Consider the following 6,721-nt stretch of genomic DNA (forward strand, 5'->3'; position numbering starts at 1 on the left):
TTACTTTTCTTTTTTTCTTTAACTAGAAAAAGGTTCAATAAAAGTGCAGGCCAGTTTTTATCACCTCACCCTCCTCCTCTTCCTGCACTACTCCACCCTCCTCCTCCTCCTCCTCCTCTTCCTGCACCCCTCCACCCCCCTCCTCTCCCTGCACCCCTCCATCCCCCTCCTCTCCCAGCACCCCTCCAACCTCCTCCGTCCCTCCATCTCTCTACCCCTCCTCTGTTCCCTGCTCCCCTCCACCCTCCTCCGTTCCCTCCATCTCTCTACCCCTCCTCCTCTCCCAGCACCCCTCCACCCTCCTCCGTTCCCTCCATCTCTCTACCCCTCCTCTGTTCCCTGCTCCCCTCCACCCTCCTCCGTTCCCTCCATCTCTCTACCCCTCCTCCGTTCCCTGCTCCCCTCCACCCTCCTCCGTTCCCTCCATCTCTCTACCCCTCCATTGCATCTCACTCTGCACTCATTCTTTTATTCTTCTCGTAGCATTTCCTCTTTTCCCTTAGTGAACGATTGTTTCGTGCTTTTGCTTTTTCCTTCTTTCGTGTATGTGCGCCTGCGCTCTGTGTGTGTGTGTGTGTGTGTGTATTTTGCCCTCTGATGTCATGGTTGTGGTATGACCAGTGCTCAACAGTCAACCTCTGACCGTTGCAAGTCCTCATGGGAGTTCTGACTGGACTAGATTCTGACTCAACAATGACTGTTTCCTTTCACTGCACTGTGACACTGAAGTAGAGACTGTGACAGTACGCAAATAACTAGTTTGTGTGTGTGTGTGTGTGTGTGTGTGTGTGTGTGTGTGTGTGTGTGTGTGACACCACAAGTCTCTCTGCAGGCTATTTTCACAGATATCACCTACACCAGATATCTGCATGTTTCTATTCAGTGCACACATTCATGACAATCCCACACCATTGCATTTATCATCAGTGGACTGCATGGTGTGATGCTCTGTGAACTAAGACTGACGGTACTTTGGTCTTGTGATTTGTCCATGACCGGGTGAGTTACCCTGGAGCCAACAAAGAAAGGATGGAAACAGACAAAGGGTCATGGAAAAAGAGAAAGAAAGCTGATTTCTTGAACAGAAAGGAAACATTCCTGTTCCATTGAGGACAATGGAGTCACATGAAGGAGAGAGAGAGAGAGCGAGGGAGCGAGAAGGATAGAGGTGAACGGAGGGGTAAAAGAGAGAGGGAGAAAAGGAGGGATGTAGAATAGAGAGCAATGAAAGTGTGAAAAGTGATGTGCTTTGCTTCATGAAAGATTCAAGCGTGTTGGTGCATGAATAACAACTGGAGCCCTTACACCACCTAGTGGTGGCAGCACGGTAGTGCAGTGTCGCATGTGTCCTAATGGCTGAAGGTTGCCTAAGAAGCCCATGCTTCTCATCTTTGGCACGCCACACTAAGCTAGGCTGGAGGTAATGTTATAAAAGTACACATAAGCATTTCGCTGCACCTTTTATACCTGCTGTAAACTGTGTAAGTGATGAATAAACTATATTTTGCATTTGATCTTGCAGCAGAGAGGGCTCCTACAAGTTTGAAAACATAGCATTTTTATGACAAATTTCATGCAATTCTACTCGTTTTGCCATTGGGCAGAGCAAATTTTTTTTGCAGTTTTACAGCTAATATCTTGCAATTTTACCCATTTGCCATTGGGTGGAGATACATTTTTGCAGTTTTAAAGCAAATGTCCTGCAATTCTACACATTTTGTGATGACTTATGCCATGTTAATATAACATTTGAGTGAGAATTACTAACAAAATCAATGGGGGCCTTCTGGAGGTCAGGGCCCCTGGGAACATGCCCTGCATGCCCGTTGGTATAAGTTTGGATAGCTGACTAGGCTAACTACCAATCCATTTTTAATATTGCAGATAGATTGTGGTTCCATCAATGTAATTGTCTACATAATTTCCAATCCCCCATATTTGTTTTGTAAATATATACAGTACCAGTCAACATTTTGGACACACCTACTCATTCAAGGGTTTTTCTTTATTTTTACTATTTTCTACATTGTAGAATAATAGTGAAGACATCAAAACTGTGAAATAACACATATGGAATCATGTACTAACCAAAAAAGTGTTAAACAAATCAAAATATATTTTATATTTGAGATTCTTCAAATAGCCACCCTTTGCCTTGATGACAGCTTTGCACATTCTTGGCATTCTCTCAACCAGCTTCTTAAGGTAGTCACCTGGAATGCATTTCAATTAACAGGTGTGCCTTCTTAAAAGTTAATTTATGGAATTTCTTTCCTTCTTAATGCATTTGAGCCAATCAGTTGTGTTGTGACAAGGTAGGGGGGTTATACAGAAGATAGCCATAAATCAAGAAAAACGCATGTCAAAAATGTTATAAATTGATTTGCATTTTAATGAGGGAAATAAGTATTTGACCCCCTCTCAATCAGAAAGATTTCTGGCTCCCAGGTGGAACCGGCCCTGTATGTGAGTTCAATGACATAGTGTGAGCATCAGTGGAGGCTGGTGGGAGGAGCTGTAGGAGGACGGGCTCATTGTAACGTCTAGAATGGAATAAATGGAATAGAGTCAAATGTGGTTTCCATACGTTGGATGTGTTTGATACCGTTGCATTTATTCCATTCCAGCCATTACAATGAGCCCTTCCTCCTAGTGCTCCACCCACCAGCCTCCACTGGTGTACATGCATGCATGTGTCTGTGTGTGTGTGTGTGTGTGTGTGTGTGTGTTTGTGTGTGCATGCATGCAGAACAAAGTTTCACTAGGTGAGCTCCACACATGGCCCTCTATTTCTAGACGTCCCTCACACAGTGCATGTGTGATAGAGAAGCTGGGCCTATAGAACAAGGAAATGGGTCACAGTGGAGCCCTGAATTGCCCAATAGCTGAGAATTGTCTCAACCACAAATGAACTTCCTCTTTCACATTCTATTCCAGTTGAATTGCCCATTGAGCAGAAACTAGGCTAAAAGTGAATGCTGCCCACCCTATAGAAACACTGAAGAATGCCCACATTCCATCTCAATACTTTCGAAGTACTTCCTGACCATGGCACTGCTCCAATACTTTGACAATGCATCCTTACGTCCTCCTATCCTTGTGATGGAAGTTTTAGAGTACATTTTCTGCAATTCTACACATTTTGCCATGGGGCGGAGAGAAACATTAGCAATTTTACAGCAAATTTCCTTCAATTCTACACATTTTGCAATAGGGTGGAGAGAAATGTTCGCAGTTTTTAATATGATATCTAAGTGAGAGTGACTAACACAATCAATAGGGCCCCCCAGTCGTTAATTCAACCATGACTACTACAAGTTTGTATAGCTGGCCGCTAGACTAACCAATCTAAAAAATGTTAGCTGACATGGGCTAATTGAGTGAATGTCAGTTGTTGACATAACAAGAGAAAAACTTCTGATGCACAACCACATTTCGGAATTGTACCTTGTGTATTCTACTATTCTAACTCTCAACAGTAAGTTGAGACCCCAACTGAGTTCCAAAAATTCTATTTTTTTAATCTATTTTTTTTGGCAGGCCAACAAAAGCCAATTGTAGACTGATAGGGGTGGGGGGTGTATTACATGTTTACATACTCATAGTGTCGTGGTAATTATTCTAATCAAAGGAGAGACTTTTAGATTTCCTCAAAACAATTTAACTTTATTATCGATTAATTACTGCAGTAATGGAGTTTAGTCGGTAACCACCTTGGAGGTGATCACTGAGAACTCAGAAGAGCAGAACTGAGGTTACAGCTCTTTATAGCAAAGACACATCCTTCTGAATACATTACAAACAGCAGATATGTGGAATGGGTCTAAAGGTACATTGTGCTCTCATGCAACAGCCAAATATCTGTCTCTAGTTCATTTACTACTTATTTATGTTGTAGACTGATGGGGGTGTGGGGTGTATTGTATGTTTACATGCTCATAGTAAAGCACTTGCCTGCCAACTCTGAATGTGCTGCTTGAGTGTGACCTCTCCCTCAAATGTATCAGATGAGGTCATTTGCTTTAACCCCTGCTTTAAGGCCTATGGTGCTGGCTGATGATGCTGCTCTTTAATATTCTATCAAATTCAAACTTTATTGATAGTGCATACATTCAGCATGGTACAATACATTTTTTCAAGTGAAATACAAGGTCATGAAATGCTGATGCCAACATTAGGCTGGGGGACACAGGAAAGTGCAACACCATGCATACCATGCATATGACAAAACAGAAAATGTAATTGGCCTAAGTGCCCAGTCTTTCAACTGTTCAGAATAGATGTTGTGAGAGAACAAACATGGTAGTCTTTTAACTGTTGTGAGTGAAACGTGAAAGTAAAAGATGCAAAAATAGCGCACATAGAACAGATCTACCGCTTCTTAGACTTGCTTTCAATGAGAATGACAGATCTATAACTCATATTTCTATGTGAATTTGGTCCGGTTGCCCAAAAAGTTACATATTGTAGCTTTAAGCTAGAGATATGAAGCTTTTTGCATGGGCTGCGTCTCAATTCCCCACATCCGCCAATGGCGGCCTTCCGCATCTGCAGGTGGAAGGTGGCCAAGCTACAGCTGTGTTTGTCAGACCATGAGACATCGCGAAAATTGGTCTTCTCACGAAAATGTAGTGTCCGAACGGTCCGAACGGTCCTCTGTAGCTCAGCTGGTAGAGCACGCCGCTTGTAACGCCAAGGTAGTGGGTTCGATCCCAGGGACCACCCATACACAAAAATGTATGCTCGCATGACTGTAAGTCGCTTTGGATAAAAGCGTCTGCTAAATGGCATATTATTATATTATATTTAAACTAATATGACCCCCCCCCCCCCCCCCCAACTGTTCAGAAAAGGAGTTGTGAGAGAAACATGAGTATCAATAAAGATGCCAGCCACATTCCTGATACTTTGAAGCTTGAGCCCTTCCCTTTCTCCGTGCTGCCACATCCTGCAGCGTTATTGTCGGGCTTGCTCCCCTCGCGGTTCCCCTCGAAGTGGACCGGCACACACCTGTTCTCCAGCACCTCACATGCCAGGATCAAATGCTTGGTCTCTTCCCGCACGCTGGACACGCCGCATGTCCCAGTCTCGCTCCTCACTGTTAGAAATGTGAACGGACTTTGGCTGATGCACAGGTTCCCCCGGTACGTCTTTCCCCCAGAGCTGGAGCAGACCGCGTCCACCCTCTCCCGGTCTTTGGGATGGAGGAAGGACTGCGTGGGTCTTGAGCAGTCACTGTTTTCACGTAGGTACTTCTCCCACACGTTGCGGTCGGTTGTTATCGGTGTATCTGGACGCACATGCCGGTTTAGGAACTTATCATGACAGTTATTGCATCGGGACCGTTGGCAGGGTGTGTCTTTACTGTAGCCACTCACCCCCAGGTTGCCCAGCAACAGGCAGATGGAGAGAGAGAGGAGGGGAACTCTAAGGTTCTTCATCCTTTAGAAGTCTTGGAGCTGCAGAGAAACAAATAGCTTAATGAGTGAAGTTGCTTGTAGGCTCAAGGACCCCCCCCCCCCCCTCCTTTTTTTTATTACAGATGCCCCTCTGGATTTAATTCTGCACAGCCGCTCCTGGAACTGAATGGGGCCATCTCTATCTGACCCCTGGCTCCTTGTCACTCTCTGACCTCGTTAACGCTCAGAGCTTCTACAACTGTTCTACAACCCATTGGTTATTCAATCAAAATGAAACATATAATATGAACAGGATCTCTCTTCCTCCCATCTACAATTAAACCGGGTTCCAAAACAGGCCATTGTTTACATGTGCCGTTCAATCTGGCCATATTAGTCATGCAGGCTGTCTGCACTTAGGAAAGTATTCACCCAGGCAGGGCTTTAGTCTGACTCACACACAGCTCTCTGTAGCTTAGGTCTGCTGGCAAAAGTTGAATCATACTACTATTTACACACACACATCCCTCTCTAACACACAGAGATATGAGATATACGTTGTATTCTACATTACCTGGTTATGGATCCGTAATGTCTGCTGCAGTGTGTCTCTTTGTGTGTTGTTGTAACTGAACTTTGTTCCAGATGGGTGGAAAATAACTTCCTCAGCTCACACGTCTCTCTTTTTAATGTTTTTATTGACTGTAGATGGGTGTGTCCCCATGTGTACGTAACATCCTGCTGCGTTTCTGCATAAGTAGTGTGGATGTCTGCATGTCAGAACGGGTTAGTGTGTGTGTCCCCATGTAGCTAGTTAAAGGCAGGGGTTTTGCAGTGTTGCCTTTAGTCTCTGTTGCTGAAGGGATCCGGTTTCAGCTAAAAATACTGTCCAGTGGGGGAGGACGGACGGGGCTACCTTATGTAGGACGCATGTGTTTGTGTGTGTGTCTCAGGCTTGTCAATACATGCTCTTCAAGACCTCAATGAGCTGAATTAGTGTTTGTTAGTGCTGGACTGGAACAAAAGCCTGTTCACCCTGTAACCCTTCATGGTTGGTGACAGACCACATGGTCAAACGCTGATGATGTTTTTTTAGCCATCTGGTGCTCGTCCATTGGTTCTAAACCCATTTAACAGTATTAGTCTGTGGAACAATTAGCCTATGTGGAGACAAATTATGAGAGAGAATGAAAATAGCAACCTTTCACTATGTAAGCTTCCTATCCTACTCTCTGTTCCTCTCTTTCGTAGTGAAACCATCTGTGTGTCTATAGATAGACATAGGATGGATGGATTATGTCTTTGTTCCTCTCTTACGTAGA

This window comes from Coregonus lavaretus, assembly GCF_964263955.1.
Source record: "Coregonus lavaretus genome assembly, chromosome: 3".
In the NCBI taxonomy this organism is placed as follows: domain Eukaryota; kingdom Metazoa; phylum Chordata; class Actinopteri; order Salmoniformes; family Salmonidae; genus Coregonus; species Coregonus lavaretus.